At 41.0% G+C, this 18,625-nt stretch overlaps 1 long non-coding RNA gene across 5 annotated transcripts in view; it reads right to left on the minus strand.

Moving 5' to 3' along the window:
* Positions 1 to 15,248, minus strand: part of LOC106725372 — a 15,415-nt gene extending 167 nt beyond the window's left edge. Inside the window, exons 1-7 of one of the 5 annotated variants that reach the window (XR_001361251.1) lie at positions 15,079 to 15,248; positions 12,780 to 12,865; positions 12,075 to 12,183; positions 7,532 to 7,624; positions 3,014 to 3,094; positions 1,257 to 1,460; positions 943 to 1,076 (exon numbers count right to left, since the gene is read on the minus strand). This is a non-coding gene — a long non-coding RNA (uncharacterized LOC106725372). Of the gene's footprint in view, positions 1 to 942; positions 1,077 to 1,256; positions 1,461 to 3,013; positions 3,095 to 4,138; positions 4,283 to 7,531; positions 7,625 to 12,074; positions 12,184 to 12,779; positions 12,866 to 13,400; positions 13,513 to 15,078 lie in introns of those variants that run through there. The other 4 variants (XR_001361252.1, XR_001361253.1, XR_001361254.1 and 1 more) reach the window with 4 other exon arrangements.
* Positions 15,249 to 18,625: the final 3,377 nt, after the last annotated feature.

The following is an 18,625-nucleotide window of genomic DNA, read 5'->3' on the forward strand; positions in this document are numbered from 1 at the left end:
GAAAGAAAGAAAGAAAGAAAGAAAGAAAGAAAGAAAGAAAGAAAGAAAGAAAGAAAGAAAGAAAGAAAGAAAGAAAGAAAGAAAAGAAATGGATGTTGGTTATTAATGAGTGGAATTCCTATAGATCCATCATTCCTAAGGCTAGCTCACAAGTGTGCCATCTCAACCACAGCCAGTTTTGAACCTACTAAGCAAAGACTATTGCTGAGAAAATGGTGGCTTTATATGTGTAGAATGTTACCATAATAGTTTCACTTCAACACTAAATATTTGACATTCAATAGCACTGAAAAGGTAATGGGCGGTTTTTTCACGCCTTTTTATATTTGGTAAGTGATAGGTCCCACCCAATTGAGTTCCAATTTATTTTAAATGATAGGTTTTTACAAAAAAAACCTCACCTAAACCCTCATCTCATGTATTTCTATCAAATTTAACCTCATTTTTTAACGTACAGAGGCCAATATACCCCCTAAAATTGTCGCTGGGTGTACTTATCTTAGCAAATAACGTTCATCTCATAAGTTTATTTTATATCCTTCTTTCCTACCCTGAAAATGCTGGCTTCACTCTTGTTTTCCCCTCCTATTACCATCCATTCTCTGATTCTATTTTTTCTAAGGTCATACATTATGACAGAAAATATGCTATTTAGACGTTTGACCCTTCCATCCTCAATCATGTTTAAAAATGCTTTTTTCTCCTCTTCCTTATGTCAGCAAAGTTAGAATATAAAAAAGACACACATCACAACATATCTATGAAGTAAAACAAATTTACTATATTTGGCTTTGTTTTAACTAATGTGCTGAACATTTCGAAATGCATGGCCTCCTTAAAAGTTGCCAATGTCACACGAATGTGTTTAATGTGAGCTTTTCAACAGTAAGGACCCAGTCTCCATCAAGCCTTCAGCACTGTAATTCCCACCCAGGAATTCACCATGTTCCAGTCGTTGACTCCAAGATGTTGGGTAACCTTCTCTATACACAACAATTCATGTGTACTTGTCTCAGTTTATAAATATGACCAGGTATGTTGTCAGAAGGCCAACACACAGCATCCTGTCTCCATATCTGCATCAATAATTTGACAAATTAAAAGTGTTGTTGATAACTATTTTGAACTTGTTTATTAGACATTTCCTTTATTTGAACAAAAATTCTACTGGAGATTATTAATAAATTCTTCTCCTTCTACTATTATAAATTGCTTTAAAAGACTATAGGTATTGGGAGGAAATAAGCAATTCATACCCACTCCAAGCACAATCACCTTGTTGCCATCTTTTTCAACTTTTGACTTCTGGAAGTTAAGCCTACCCTCAACTTAGAAAAAAAAGAAAAGACAGGAGCCAGGGAGCCAGAATGCAGTGATCAAGACATTCAGATCAACAGGCTTCCTAAATTCACTGTTCTCCAGGTCGAAGTTAAGACGGGAATTCCACACAAATTCAAAACCTGTTCAAAATAAGAGGACAAAATGAGATGAAACATAAAACTCCACAGCTTTATTTAAGAAGCACTATTTAAGCTATCAAGGACTTCCTGTTGTTCTTGTTTTAAATAATTGTATGGTATCCTTTTGTTCTCGGGCTACTCTATATCCAAATAATCTCATATGTAAATGTCTCAATGCAACATTGGATGCCACTGACAGTGTAAACAGGACTGTTTTTCCAGAAGCATCATATGTGCATGCAAAAGTGGCATTAGAAGCTTGTGGTCAGATCAAAAAACCACAACTGTAATTGTTTATTTATATAGCTCACCATTACTCTGTCCGTTTAAGTTCACATTTTTTTAAAAAATTTCTAAACATTGCCGAGTTAGCCTTAGAAGAGTGAAAAATGCATGGTTCGCCTAAATGATTAAAGACAAACAACTTAGGCCTATGCATGCAGCAAGATGCTTTAATATGGAAATTATTTACTTTGCCCTGGCTTATAGTTTTCATTTTGATGCTGCCCTTGAAACTCTATGATAACAGGGCCATTCAGTGGAATTTCTGCATTTTTTTTTCTTTAGTTCAGGGCAGCTGGTTTCTTTCCTCTCAAGCAGAAAGCTGAAGTATATTTATCACTCTCACAGTGACTCAAAACAAACAGGAAGTCTTCATCAGCCGGCTCCTGGGCATAGCTGATATTAGGTACTGGCAGAGAGGAAACAGAGACCTCATTCTGTGGGAGTCCAACAGAATGGACACGCAGATGCAGGCGATAATAAAGTTAGGGATGCTCCAAATGACCACCGTGTTCTCCCAAGATTAAGTGCTCCTGCAACGCTCACCAGTTTTCAGGCTGCAAAAATTCCTCCGTTTTCCTTGCCATTTCAGTTTGAAAGAGTAGTTTGAACTGGATACCACAGGCCTTAGAATCCTTGTGAACCTATGCGCCAAAGGAAACCTGGGAGGGAGCTATTCTGGGAGATTTGGCTTTGATCTGGTTGCTAGGAAAAAGCCCTGCTTTTGTCTGCAAGTATTCTGAATGGCTCCTTCAGTCAGAATGAGGCCTGCAGGTCACTGTCTGAATTAAGTGAAGAGGATTTTTTTTTTTTAATGCTAAAAATGAAGTTGTCGCTGTGTGCCATAATCAAGCTGGGGAGAGTGAATTAGGCTGCGGAGCTACGACTTAAACTCCAAGGTATACTGTGAAAATCACCGAAGCATGCTTGCAGATCAAATACATGCAAATATTCCTCAGCGGCCCATATGTTCCTGGAGACCTAAGCTTTCGCCTCCTTTTTCAAATAAAACCTGTTTCAGATTCAAAGCCCACTTCGTTTTTATTAATACAAATGTTTGCTATCAAACCATTTTTTAACCTTATAAACAAATAGAAAGGTCAAAGATTCACCTCTAACTTTTTTTATAACTAAACCAAACTCAGAATGGATGAGACTGCAAAGGGCTGATACTGATTCAAAAATGTTTAGGCAATGCTCTTTGGGAGGTCCTTCCAATATTTTCTTTTTTATTTGTTGACTAATCTCCTTCTTAATGATAATGCTTTTACCTTTGTACAAGGACTTTACAACCATTATCTAATCTTCACAGATCCTGGTGAGGTAGAAAGGGAGCAAATCTTATCTCCGTTCTACAGATGAGGAAACAGAGATGCAGGGAGGTTGAGAAACAAGCTTACATTGTAAGTGGCAGCATGTTCTGTCCAATTGCAAAAATTGACCCGAGGCCACAGGCTTTGTTTTTCCAGGAATGGGCTGGATTTTACCCTTGTTACTTACATGTTCACCAGTCCCCTTCAACACCAGAATTTCCATAGGGGCTGCATTGAATCCCCATACAAACTGTTGGGGATTCAAGCCTTCATCTTGGAACCAAGGCTTCTGGTGCCAATGAACTGAGCCATAGACTGACAACCTAAGTAGCCCAAAGCAGACTGGGAGCCACCCAGAAAGTTCACTGCTCCCCTTCCAAGTGCTTCTGGCCTAGGAAGGAAATGGCTATTTTCATCAACGTATCTAGTTTTATTCTCCCTCAAGTTTGCAATGTATCTTGGACCCCAAATCCTAAAATATAAGAAATAAATACAAAAATAGAAGAGAGCTAAGAGGTAAACCACATGAATGAAAATTGAACAGCAGTAAGAAATATATATAAATAAATGAGTGAAAAGTATCCAGAGACTGGGATCTTCAGGATCATAGCATTATTGTGGTTCTGAAGTTGGACTTCACTTGTATTTGTACCTGTAGGTCTAGATGGTAAAGATAAGTAGAGGTTCAAAGTGAAAGGGATCCCTTTCTATATTAATGTTAGATGTCCTCTCTTCCCTTCCTCCCCTCCCCTCCCCTCTCTTCTCCTCTCCTCTCCTCTCCTCTCCTCTCCTCTCCTCCATCCATCCATCCAGTTCTCTCTTTCCTCTTCTCTCTCTCTCTCTCTCTCTCTCTCTCTCTCTCTCTCCCTCCCCCCCCCATCTCTCTCTCAGCTTTATTGACATATATCCTCTTTTAAAGGAAATAGGGACTTCTCTTCTCTCAAAAAAAGTTACAGGGAGAATGTATGCATGTATGCAAGACTACCCAAGTGTTAGCCTGATGTGACCTGTGTTATCAACCAGGTGGTGGGGATTATCTCAGGAAAACAGGCTGGGGAAGGAAACTTCTAGATGTCAGAGCACCTCTAGACATTTCAGAAGCAGGATGACAGGCCAGCCTATCTTCTGGAATGCGACTTTTCCTGCAGAACACCAGGCAAAAAACTCAGGAAGCCCACACCAGGCATCTCTGCCAAAAGACAAAGCAGAAGTGTTTTCAGGGCTGCATATCCTCTCTCGGTCTACCTGTTTACTTACTTTGCTTTGCAAACTGCAGATTCAGCTGTAGGTCTATGAACTGTGTATCTCTGAACACTACTAAATGTCCTGACTCTATTCCTGAGAGTCACAGGGCCAATCTAGGTTTTTTTTTGTTTTGTTTTGTTTGGGTTTTTTTTTTTTTACTATGTTTTATTGATTTTTTACAGAGAGGAAGGGAGAGGGATAGAGAGTTAGAAACATTGATGAGAAAGAAACATCGATCAGCTGCCTCCTGCACACCCCCTATTGGGGATGTGCCCACAACCAAGGTACATGCCCTTGACCGGAATCGAACCTGGGACCCTTCAGTCCGCAGGCCGACACTCTATCCACTGAGCCAAACCGGTCAGGGCCCAATCTAGGTTTTAGTATCAAATAAGTGGATTCTGAACTCTCTCAATCCACCACTACTAGTGTGTTGGGCTCAATCCGAATGTGGAGAGGGATCAGATTGTTTTCCTGGATCTATAAAATAGCAACAGGTTAGTGGTACCAACGAGCCAGACTGCCCAGTGGTTCTTCACGCTCTGCCTAAGTCCAACTCCAAAGACCTCCTACTGAGCAAGACCCCCTACTGGGCACGCACCACCTCACTTGCTCACTGCTGCCTGGTACAAACCTCCCAGCAACCCAGGAGACTGTGGCATTAGTTTCTCCATGTCACCGTGGTTAGAGCTAAGCAAAAGCCAAAAATAAATTAGGTAAATGTAGTCAGTTCAGGCACAAATTCAGCAGGTGAATTTATTTCAAATTACTCTTTTGATCCTTCTCATTTAAGATACTCTTTAGAGACATGGAAGAGAACCTTATCATTCTTAAAGAAAAGCAGTATTTCATTTCCATATTTAGTGCATATTTAATCATACAAAAATACTTTACAATCCTTTTTGAAGTTATTATGCATTTATTAGAGGATTATCGATTTCAGTAATGAGAATTTTATTGTTAGTATTGGGTTGACATGAGACAATTTTTTTTTTCCTGGAGATTTCTCTATCGCTTAATTGAGTCACCTTATTCCTTCTGCCCCAATACACAATGGTTCCTGTTATTCTTTGAATTAATTTGGATAAAAGCCTTCTGCAAAAGCCATCTTCCTGGATCCACAGCCTCCTTTCTGAGTATTTGTTAACACATTATACTATACTAATGTGAATCCACCCACCAGAAATTAGACAATCTCTCCTGGTTTTAATATTTTTCAAAGGCTTACAAAGTGCTAATCACTAAAGCAGTGATCGCCAGCCCTGGTTTTGCAATAGCCTGGGGTATCTCCAATTACCCCCTAGATCCTGAAGAAACAACATTCCAAACATTTTTTCCAAAGAAAATTAATTATAGTTTTATTTAATTTGAAATATAAATATCTGCCATTGGAGGTAGGAAGTGTGTCACAGTGGGATTTGGTAGGCTGGAGCATTGTAACAATAGCCCATTGAAACTCCTCAAAGCTCAAAATCATTATGCTTTCTCAAAAAAAAGAAATGCTATTCTTATTCCTAGGAACTAACATTCTAACACACACCTTATGACAGGCACAAAAAGGAACTCGGACAAAACCCACTCCAGGACATTTCCTCAAAAAGAATACAAATAAGGTGTGTCACACATTTTCATGAATAAAGTAAACACGATAATATCTAATAACACCATTGCACTATTCTATGTGCCTAAATTACAGTTGTACTAAGAAATGAGAAAATCTCTGGAATAGGACCAGGATTGCCTTTTAATTGTCCCTTAGAAAAAGCAAAGAATAAAATCACCTGCAATGGTTTTCTTTCGAGATCATTCACCTTATTTTTAAAATACAAAATCAAAAACATATTGAGACACATGGGGAGGCTAAGCAGACTGTCTCCTTTCCTCAGCCGGGCTCAGCAGCTCCAGCAGGCCCACAGTGCCAGCTTGAGACTGGCAAGGCAACCAGCTTTGCACGAAACAAAATCTTCATTTTTCAGTTCCAATCTGACTCCACTGAGAACATCTGTCTCTCTCTCCCCTCACCTTTGCTTTTTGTTTTGTTTTCTGAATTGAGGTCTTTTCTATGTAGGGTTGTTCTTCCTTTATGTGAAATGCCCCCCTAAGCAAATGAAAAACAATGACAATTTTATTTTCACATGGAGATTTCTCTCCCAGGGCCATATTCTGTGAATGAATGGCTTGTAGGACATGCGGCTAATAATAAACTCCACCAACTGTGCCAACGCAAGTGTGAGGAAAGCACAGGGAAGCGAGGGCTGGCCAGAGGAGTTCTCCCATACCTGCCGCGCTGACTCCTTCCAAGAAAGCTGTGGAGTCGGCTTGCTTATTTACTTGCTTTCTTGCCAGGAAGGTACTCCTTTTAAAAAGTAAACATAAATAGCTCCTACAACCCTTCCTTGCCTAGAAATCACTATTTCTCCTGGAAAATAAACTCCATCTGTTAAGATAGTGGAGAACTACACTGGACAAAAGATACCCATATTTGTTGAAGGTGCAATCCTATACCTGCTAGGAAGGGAACTGGGAGCATTCCCCATGCAGATTTAAATGTCGCCATGTAATACTGTCTAAAACAGGGGTGGGCAAACTTTTTGACTTGAGGGCCACAGTGGGTTCTTAAACTGGACCGGAGGGCCGGAACAAAAGCATGGATGGAGTGTTTGTGTGAACTAATATAAATTCAAAGTAAACATCATTACATAAAAGGGTACGGTCTTTTTTTTTTTAGTTTTATTCATTTCAAACGGGCTGGATCTGGCCCCTTGGGCCGTAGTTTGCCCACGGCTGGTCTAAAACCAAACCCATCGAGAGTGACTGCGCATGTCACAAACTTATCTCATCTGACCCCCCCGCCAACACTTGTACCAGAGTGTCACTGTCACTGAATTGTCTGGATTCCAAAGAGCATTCTGGCTGAGCTCTCACCCACCCCGTGGATTAACTAACTCCATTTTTTTTTAATTTCAAATCTCAGGCTTGTTTTTTCCCCTGTAACACGAAAGCCTTTTAGTCCACCTACCAACCATCAATAAACTGGTATGCAAAGAAGAAAGCAACTTGGTTAATTGTTGAAATAGGGCAAAGTTAGAAATATTATCCACATGACTTATTCCACAAGCTACTTCATTTATTGGATAAAACATAATCTTCTGCCCGTTACTCAAGCCATCCTCACTCCCATTCTTTTTATTCATTCTTCATCCATTTAACAACAATTTATTGAGCACCTACTACTTCCAAAGCTCTTTGCTGGGCACTGAGTGTGCAGCACTGGATAAAACAAAGCAAGTCCTTTTCTCTTGAGCCAAAATTCATTTCATTATTCTGGGGAGAGACAGACATAGACAGATATTGGTTTAGATAATTTCAGGAAATTAAAAGAACTCTGAAGAAAGTATAATTGGGTAGAAGGATAAAGACTGAGTTGAATAAAATATTCTAAATACAAAGACAGTGACCCGCTTCTTAACAAATCAGGTTGGTTGTCCAGGGGAAGGCTAGGATATTTGAGCTAATTGTCTGTTACAAGAGAGACAGCCCCACCCCACAAAAATAAATAAATAAATAAAAATAAAAGAGTAAAAATGCCCTACAATGAGAATGAGCTTTTGAGTCTAAGGAACAGAAGAAAGGCAGGAAGGCTGATGCATAATGAAAGGCAAAATAAAGCAAGCCTGGAAGTTTGAGGGATTTGGAGGTTGGAATGTGTTCTAAAAGCAGTGGGCAGCTATTGGGGGATATTAAATCAGGAAGTGACTTGATCTGATTGAGGCCTTCAAACAGCACATTGGGTGTCCAGCTCTACGGGGAACCTAATAAAAAGAAATCAAACCATGGCTGATTCAGGACGTATTTTTGAGTGAGTGGAAGAAAATGGATCAAAATAACAGTCATGTTTTTCACTTGAACAGCAGAGTGGATGGTAAACCATTAACTGAGGTGGAGATGATTGGGGGCAACACTTCTATTCTGCCTCCTCTGGTGCCTGAGGTGGGAATTTATTTATTTAACTTTGTCCCTCAGCAGACGCATGAAAAATGGACTTTTATCAGCTTTCCTCATTTTTCCTATGTTCTAGTCTCCTATTAAAATCATAGTATTCCAGGTGGGTGACAGGCTTTATTTACTACATTCCCATCAACTTGAAAGCCTAGTCTAATATCCAGTTCCTCTAAGAAGGCTTTGCTGATTGAAACTCTCCTCATAATGATTTACCCCTTACTAACATTCATTCTTTGGATTTTTATTATGATTCTTTTACTCTATTTTATACTTAGCTCCTACTGAATTTAGACCAAGTTCCTTCGCCCTCCTCTCTCTTTTTCAGCCCCCAACTGCCCCACCTCTCAACTGCACCCTTTGAGTATTCCCAATGCTGCACTAGGCTCTGTGTTGCCCAAGCCTGAACTCTGCCCCCTCCACCATTGTTCTCTAACTGGCCTTCCCTCTCCATTGCTATACCTGCCATAATCCTACTAATCCTGTAAGACTTGGCTCAAGGGTCTCTTTTCAAGAGATCATTTTTGACCCCTCCCCAATCAGAGGTAATTTCTCTCTCCCCATCCCCTAGGAGGCAGTGGCGTATAATGGTTGACATCTCTATCTCTAGGGTCAAACACTCAATTCCCAGGCCTACCTTGTAACTTATTAATATCTATAATTCTCTGCTACTTGACCTGGAAAGTCGGAGGTGGAGGGGGTGGGGAAGTGGTAGGAGTACCTATAACTGATAAAATTGTTGTGAGGATCAAGTAAGTCAACACACTTAAAATATATCATATAGCACCTGACACATAATAAGGACTCTTCAGGGTTAGATATTTTTGTTATTTTCATCTCAGTGTTCCTTGGCTATCTTATACAAATAGTGGTGTGCTTTGCATTGTGATTGTCTTTAACCCATCAGATTAAAAGTTCTCTGAGGATATAATGGTGCCTTCTTCATCTTTTTATTCAGTAGATATTTTATGAATACTCATTGATCAGTGAATACTGAACATAAAATAATTGTAAAGATTTCCATTTCTTTTGTTCTAAGACATTGATTCTTTTTAAAGTACAAATAATATCTTTTCATTTCTTATTTTTAAATTTCATATTGCACAGTATGCATACATACTCTGTGTGTATATGTATATGTATATGTATATGTATATCTATATAGATATACACACTAATGCATATACTCACTATATATATTGGAGACATAGAGCATGCAGTCTATATTTTTAATTTTTTAAAAAGATTTCTGAATTAAGAAACTATTGAAGAATTAATACATGCAATATATATCATACTAAATTCATCAGTAATTCTGCTTTTAAAAAGGAAAACTCTCTCTCCATTTATTCTAAACATAAGGAATTACCACAACATGGCATCATTCCAGCTCACAAAAGTCTTCAGGCCTCTGAAGACCCAGAGTTAGGCAGGAGGTTCTTGTTAGTGACATGTGCTCTCTCATCAACAGCTATAATAATAAAAGTATAATATGCTAATTAGACCGGCTGTCCTTCCGGAAGACCTTCCGGACCAAGCCGGGGCTGCATGGGAAGCCAGTGTTGGCAGCCGAGGGAAGGAAGGCCTACTCTTGCACAAATTTCATGCATCGGGCTTCTAGTCAATTAATATTAGACAAAGCATGGGTGCAGCACACTATGCTGGGTGTTTTGTATACTTTTTCCAAATGTGAGGACACTTTTTCTGTTTTCTGACATGTCAAGACTATGCTCATAGTCATAAGTAATAAAAAAATACATGTCTCTATAGGTTTCTGAATAGTATTGTATCTCATCTCACAAAAGAAAGAAAATCTTCAATGAGCAAGTAGATTGTGACTTGTTTTGAGATATGACAGGGACAGAGTCTGGTGGAATTTGAAACAAAATCAAGGGTTGATTTTAGCCTACCTTTTTTTAAAACTAAGTATACCATGCTAAAATAAGGATAAAAACTGGATTAAAAGATAAACTTAGAGTCTCTAGATCTTTTTCCACAAAGTATCACTTAAGCTGGAAAGGATTTCCTATAGTTCCTAGTAAACATAATTTTATTATATCCTTTGTTCCTAGATTATCCCATATCCAACTAATTATAGATGTACATTACACAACTCCACCTAAAGACTATCATTTTTCCCTAGTGATCAGCTAGTATTGAAACTCCAACATAATTATGCTTTAATATAATCCATTATAGTCTTCCCTTGTTTGTTTGCTTTTTTTCACCTTTCTGTCCTTCATTTCTTCCCTCCTTTTTTTTCTTTCTTCTTCCAACTATTCCAGCATTTGTGAATAATTTGGTCAACCCTTCTAGATGACAGTCTGCATCTTCAGTCACTACTCATCAGCTATATTCTGTCCCACAGATTGACTTATTTAACTGCACAAGTTCTTGTCTTCAATGTACACTCTTCTTTTCTTGGTTGAGTTATAACACATACTTTTTTCATCAACCTCTAAAAAAAAGTAACAAAGACTCCATTCTTACACATAAACTCAAGAATTCAGGATAATTTCTCATGTAGTATCCATTTAAACTCTATATTTCCATTTCACCCTCTAACTGCCTACGGCATGGCCTAGATTCTGATAAAAACTTGTCCAATCCTATCTGTAAAATGCATCTCTCTTGATGTCTGATTGACAAACTACTGAAAACACACTCAAACTGAAACAAGTGGGTAATAAAACCACTGAGAAAACCAATTTCTGCTTCACTTCTTAACTTCTACATACTTCTTTCTATCTTCAGTGACCTCGTGTCTAGTAGAAACTCCATGGGCTACACATTTGTTTAAATAACAAAGTTTTGGCTTATGTTTTCTGCCTCACATTATTTCTTTGCTTGGCTACTAATAGTTATTTTTCTATTATTCTTCAAGCTAAGTGGCAAAATTCATAATCTCAAATACATAACTGTCACCTCTACAGGAAAATAAAGTACCCCTCCTAATTTTACCTCCTGCATTCACTTGTCAAAATAGTAGTAAGAACATATCCACTCTTTCCCCTCCTGTTTCATTTTTTGTTTTTTTACCACCTTCCTCAATAAAACAACATATGTTAAAATCAAAGACATTTCTTTTAACTCAAAATTGGTCTTTGCCACTATATTTGTTTGCCAACTGAAAAAGTGGAACTTGGAGAATAATGAATGAGAGATATCTCTGGAAGGAGAGATTATTTGATATAGTAATATTGTAATAATAGAGCACTTTCCCCACATGCTTCAAAACTGACACCGAATTTGGAAAATGAAGTGGGAATTTAAGTCGAAAGTAAAAAAGTTCAACTACTTTATTTTAAAGTGGTAAGTTCTCACAAGGGTGTGTTTTGGTTGGTTTTATTTACCCCTGAGACCCCATGTCTAGAACAGTGCCTGCCACATAGTAGGGATTAGTTCAATAAATAAATGTTAAATAGATAAGCTACTTTACACAAAAAAAATGTTGCAACTTGTTTATTAGCTGTCAAAAGCAGGTTCCTTCATGCATAAAATAGCATTTAACTGAGTAATTTGCCACAACTTCCTCCTTTTGCAGAAAACCAACAAAAGAACTGTAACTTTTTACCTAAGGATCAAAGGTGTCAACCTATTAGCTCATGCTACTTTAAAGTCTTGGATAACAGTCTTTGGTTATTTTTAGATAAATTCTTTTGTTTCAAGCTTAAAAAGAAGTATTAACAAAGATCACAAAATAAATCACTTATTCAGAGCAGGAAAATGCATATTAAGAAGTTCAAAATACAGAATGTAGAGGCTGTGAGCTAACCTTCCCAGAATACAAGTCAGATCTAGCTTTAGATACTGGAGTGCTATATTGGTCCCACTTGGGACTCATCAACATAAAAGGAATGGGGAGAACTTGGAGAGTTGAAAGTCTGAAAAGGAAAGGGAAAAAAATTAAAAATTATGGAGTAACCCATGCATTCTCAATACCTACAACAATAAGTCAAGAGGTAGAAAAGTTGTAACAATGGTTAACTATAGATGGTGGAATTATGGGTAAGTTTATTCTTACCCATAATTTTCTGTATTTCCAAATAGTCTACAATAAGAATGTAAGATTATTGCAGTCAGAAAAAAATTAAAGCACGCACTTTTTAAAACAAGAACAAAGCCAATGACAAAAATCATGTGATACATGATGAAAACTTAAAGGTTTAAGATTATAAAGTCAAAGAAGAGAAGGCTCATTGGTGACTTAACAGTCTTCAGTGTTTAAAACAACCATTAACCTAAACCTGTTACAAAACACATGGGATGGGCTAATTTCATGCACACACACATATACACACACATGCATATATATACACATATATATGTATGCATAGAAATCCACTGTCACAACCTATACGTACACACACATAAACATACTTACAGGGAGTAAGGCTCTTGGAGAAAGGGCAAGGGCATACAAACTATGTGGGAAAATAGCACCCAGATAATTAGGGTATTGTTTAAGGCAGCAACTCACCCAGTGATGGGATGTGAAGAACATGAACAAAGGAAAAGGATGTGCCTTTCCAAAGGGACACTGAAGAATCTCAGGAAAAGGTATGTCTATTAAAAGGAGACATGTTTACAATAAGGTTTAAATAGAATGCTCATTGTACCACAGGCAAGGTATACCCAGGGAAGCGGCCAATATGTGAAAATACCATCTACAGTAGAAAAACGCCTGACAATCCCTAGCCTTCCATCTCCAAGGTGAAGGATTCTGAATAGGCCAAGCTAACATAGGCACAAGCAGTTTCTCTCAAGGGCTGGGGTAGGGTGATCAAGAATTAGTGGTCTTAATGAAAAAAAAATGGACCCAAAATTAAACTCTGTTTGTTCCACAAAGCTGACCAACACTCTTCTGCTCTCTATATTTCTTGATCCGAAATTATTTGGGGGAATACAAAGCAAACCCATTGCCCCATTCTGTGGTTGAAGAGTGGTATCATCCTTAATAAACTTCCACTCACCTGCCATTTGCATCCAGTTTTTCTCTCTCCACTTGTCAACATTATTCACATAATTAAAGGTGGCCTCCCTCAAGTATCCTAATTGCATTTATAGAGAAGACTATCAAGAAAAACATGCTTTTACTTACAGGAATTGCTCTCCTAAATGAAATGTCAGGAATGTTAACAGGTGCCATTGTTAAGCAGGGGAGATACTTGGAGGACAAGCATCCAGGCTCTTAACATTGCACTGTGGAGGTTGCTGTCTCCCACATATTCTAGGATTAGAATAGTTGGGGTCAATTCAAATGTTCACGCTGTGTCTGGACCATACAGATAGAAAACACAACTGAACCTAAACCTTCTGTTCAGGATAGGAGTTCCTTCCAAGCACTCCAATTCCCTCAGGCAGTGCCACAGCTGACCAACACAGCCAGAGGAGGCGGTACACGAGAAATTCAACTGGCGTCGTTCTTCAAGGAGGAACGCTGAGGATTTACCCAGCATCCACTGTGTATCGGTGATTGTACTGGGGTCCTGTTCTAGCTACTTTCACTGAAGTTAAACTTAGGGAAATTCAAAGGTCCTAGGAAGTGCCCCACCAGTGGTAGCCAGAGAGGCATCTTGAATAAGTCCAGAAATGAGTGCAGTGCAAACTCAAAGAAGATGCAGGCTGCAGAGGACAAGTGGATGGAGAGGACTGAAAACTGTTTTATTACGGCAGGCCTGGTGCCACCACCTGCATCAGAGCAGACGCTGATGGAGTTCCAACGCTGAGTCATTCTCCTCTGGGTGACTGACTCACCATCTCTGGCTCTTATGCATCTCGCTGGCTCACATTCTCTCTCTCTCTCTCTCTCTCTCTCTCTCTGCTTAGCCCTAGGAGGACAGAAAGGGTGCACAGAATTGGTAAGAGGTGACAGAGATCAAAGGGCAGCATCGCAGCGCTGCCTGTTCAAGGTGTTAGCCCTAGGAACGTACTGTTACTCTCACTTCCACCCACAGCCCCTTTATTCTCTGGCGAGTATTGAACTTTGACCAGAAAGCCTTCCCATTCCCATGCCCTTCTCTCCACTCCATCTCCCTTTCCCATTCCCATACCCTCTCACCACGTGCGCATTCACTCACACACACACACACACACACACACACACACACACACACACACATACACACGGCCTGTACTCATGCCCATCCCTTCCCCTTCAGGCTGCATCAAGTACTCAAACAGAGAAAAGAACACTGCAGACCTCACAGAGGCCGCATGCCTGCGCCCAGAGTCAGAATTCGACTTGGTTTAGAGGCAGTTTCGATGTATTAGTTTCACACTCACTAATCAATACCACACGAGAATCGATGTCAAATACCTTTCCTTTACATGGAGCTTCAACAGCCCAAATGTAGGGCAGACACTCAAAACCAGAGGGGATTCTCTCTGCATCACTTTTGTGTGAACATAGCCTGCTGGCCAGAGACTATTCAAGTAAGTCTTGCTACCAGCTTCTTTGTCGCATGCCAGACCACGCAGCAGCACTTGGGTGGCAGCAGCCATGCACCCTGGGAGGGGGAGGCCCCATCAGGACCAGAGAGCCTGTCTGTAAAAGTCAGCGCTGCCACGAGTGTGTTCTTCCTGTGCCCTAACGCCACACCGCGCTGGGGGGGGGGGGGGCGCCGCCGGGGAGCCTCTTCTGGTGGGTCCCGAGCCTGAGCTCCGGGAGGGCACAGCCTCCAAGGTGGGAGCTACCGGGCTCTTTGGGCCGCAGCAGCCAGGCAGCCCATCCTCCTGCTTCCCCCTGAACATCCAGCATCACCTTATCGTTTCCTCACCGAGATTAACTCCTGCTTCCTGGAGGGTATTTCTGAGGTGGAGAGCAGAGGTGGTGAAACAGTGGGGGAGCTGAAAAGTCCAATCTGTCAAGCCCCATTTTAGAAGAAAGGAACACTGCAGAGTGGACGCATTTACCAGGAGCCATTTCCTGCGCTCGGGAGGGAAGAAAGCGCGCAGGGCCCGCGTGCAGGAGGAGCCCCGCGCCGGTGTTATCTCTGACCTGCAGCTTAGCCCCAGTGTCTCAGCTGCCAAAAAGCTCCCATTCAGCCTGGTGCTGAGTTCATCAATGCCCCACGTGGTGGGATCCGAACAGGAAAAAGCCGGGCAGACCGGCTCTCCGGGCAACCGCCTGGGGACCCCATGACAACTCCAATCCCCTCTCACACCGTCCCTATCAACCTGGGGCAGGTCAGAGCGCGCGGCCCCTGCAGAACCACAGGCGCGGGCCCACGCCCTTTCCCCTTGTCAACATCGTCACTTTAAACAGAACGTCGAGCCTTATCACGAAACCTGAAGTAAGTATGACAATTAAGATGGATTGCAAAGCCTGCTTGTGCTTCACAATTAACAATCGCTTGGCAGCGGGCGCGGCGCAACTGTTGGGGGGGATGGCAAGAACTTTATCCCTGCTTAGTGCTGCATTAGCATATTTAGTAGGCTGCAAGACATAATTCCTAAGATAGGAACATATTTTTGTCTTTTTTAAAAATCTGCAATTAAACCATCATATGGAGAAACTCTGCAGCAGGCAATCGACGTGCGGGCACTGAGATGGAGGTGGGGAAAGGAGGGAGAAGGAAAGAAAGTTCCCCGAGCACAGATCCCAACCTGAGCAGGCACAGCCTCCAGAGTCCCGGGTTAGCTAGGAGTTGTGGCTCCTTCCGGTCTGTGCCAGAACTCAGGGGGCCTGGTGCTGCCCCAGGGCTGTGGCCTCAGGTGACTGCTCTGTAACAGCATAGCTATGTGCTTTAAACCCCAAATGTGAAAAGCTAAATAAAAAATCAAACCCTGAGATGACCCTCTTGGTTCCTTAGCAAACTATGCTTTTTTCACAGAAAGCCCTTTTTTTTGATGCTCAACCTCTGAGTAAATAAAGATGCTGATAAAAATCACAAAGACACTTTATTCAGCAACCGCGAGGCCTCTTCTTCAAACTTTCCATTATTTTCCCTTTACTTGCAGGGACCATATGTCACATTGATGAAAAAGGATCAGGAAGCACTGAGACTGGACCAAATGTTACCGAAAGCCCACCCTGACCACCGCCCCAAGCTGCTGCGGTGTGCTTATTGTATGTGCTCAGCCCTAAAGTCCAAGTGTGCCCCGGTGGGGGCCGAGGAGGGAAAGAAACAGAGCCAGATCTTTCTGAGATAGCCAGGACTTTGTCTTTCTTGACATCTGGGTTGCAAGAAAGCAGGATATCCTGCCAAGTATAGTACAGCTGTGAGACCCACCTTGTGACTTCAGACACCGCTGAAGCTGAGGAGCACCGAAGATACGGTGTGTCATCTGGGAAAGAAACCTCACCCTCCCTTTACCTCTTTTCTAAACACACACACACACACACACACACACACACACACACACACGTGCATGCACACCCGCCACCAGTTTAGGTGAGCAGCTCTCCAGTTGCATAAAGGAAAGCATGTGAAAGCAACAAATGCAATTTAGCCCACAAAGTCTCTCTTTACAAAACCCGAAGAGTAGCAGATTAAAGCACCTGGCAGTCCTGGCATGCCAGAAGCAAAGCTAAGCTGTGACAAAACAAAACAGGTGTACAGGTATAAAACTTTTGCTTTCCAATAATGCCCCTCTCTTCGCTGGAATGCTTTGACAGGTGCAGAAGTTCAAGTTACAGTGGGGAAGTGGCAAATAAATACACAGCATTAGCGTCTGACGTGCTTGCTGAGCACTGGGGATGTTAATAACTGGCAAGGTACACTAATCTCTGATTGCAACATTTGGTTTACCTTAATCTGGAGGGACAGCTGTATTAAAGAGGGAATTATACTAATCAGTTCAAGGCCCTTGCATATAAAACTTCCCATTAGGCTTAAAGTACACCAGCTTATGCTCATTCTCTAGGAGCCTTACATCTGGTTCTGAATAAGGCTGCCTCTCATTTGCAAGGTACAAACTGAAAACAAGGGGGAGTGGGGCTGACGGTTGCCGGAGGATGGGTGATAGAAGAGCAAGCTACTAATTCTTTGAAATTTATAACGGCACAAAACTAGCTTCTAGGCATCTTAATACTAAAAGGAGAAAAAAAAAAGCATGTATTATCAACCCTAGGCCATTTTTTCCTGTTACCGGAGGTGACCAACATAAAATAAAATTGATGATGTCAGTCAAAAACAGCTAAGCACAAAGCTTGGCTTTGTTATCTTAAGTCAGAAGGTATGATAGGCCGTGCCATATGGCTCTAATCCGCCTCTATCTCCCATCACCTAACAGGAAACCTTCATGTAGCATGACCTTATTTGGCTGGTGCCAGGTTAGGGCTGCCCAAAGGGGATTTTTCTGTTTCTGCTATATCCAAAGGTTTATGTTGATTTTTTTTTCTGAGCCCTGCAAACTATAAATCCAACTGATTACTCTGCACTCTTTTGCTTGACTGAGCCTTTACAATCAGACATCCCCGTTAACAATAAGCTCCTAATGAATCAAACATCTATGGCATTAGTTTCACCTAGCTGCCTCTTTCCCATGCACTGTGCTGCTTTGTCAGACCTGGTTTGATGAGAAAAGCTAGTGACACTTGCTGCACCTATTGATAAACAATCCAGTAATGAGGGGCATAACAAAAATTACCTAAAACAACCTGATTAAAAATGACAGGCCAGGCTTCCTCCATTGCTCCCTAGCGAAGGTACCTCTGGTTCTGTGTAGGGAAAACAATGGAGTAAAATAAAATTTCCTCCTTTACCAAGGGGGGCCCTTCTGAATGTGTCTATGAAGAGATGAAATTCTTCAGGGCTGTTTTGTTTTAGATTATGCGACTATCAATAACGTTAAGGGCTCATAGAATTCAGATGCTTGCCTTTCAACTTTCTGAGGCAATCTCCCTGCTTTTGCTACTTAAACTTTCTGAGGAACCAAACTCATATGAAGATTTCCACTTCGTTTCTTAAATGGGACTGTAGTCATTGAGAAAGTCGATAGTGCAAGCACTCATAACTAGGGAAGCATCGTGTGGGCACAAAGAGAGAAATTCTAAGATACCAAAAAAATATATATTTTTTTGAAGCAAAGTAGGAAAAAACTTCATGGACACAAATCAGCTCCCTGAAAGGAATAACGTAGCCTTATCAGGGACACTGAAGCTCCTTTTATTGGGGTCACCCAGAGGACCTTTGCAACTTCGAAACACGCGGATGCCCAGGGGAGGCCGGGCCCTGGTGAGAGCTGGATTCAAAGGCAGAAGCGTGTGGGTTTTACAATTGTGTGGCAGCATGTTGGGAGGGCTTCCATCAGCGCACAGATGCACTTGAAAATCAAATATGGACATGGGGACTGTTTTTTGGAGATGGAAAATGAGTGCTG

This window comes from Myotis brandtii, unplaced genomic scaffold (assembly GCF_000412655.1).
Source record: "Myotis brandtii unplaced genomic scaffold, ASM41265v1 scaffold1577, whole genome shotgun sequence".
Taxonomy (NCBI): domain Eukaryota; kingdom Metazoa; phylum Chordata; class Mammalia; order Chiroptera; family Vespertilionidae; genus Myotis; species Myotis brandtii.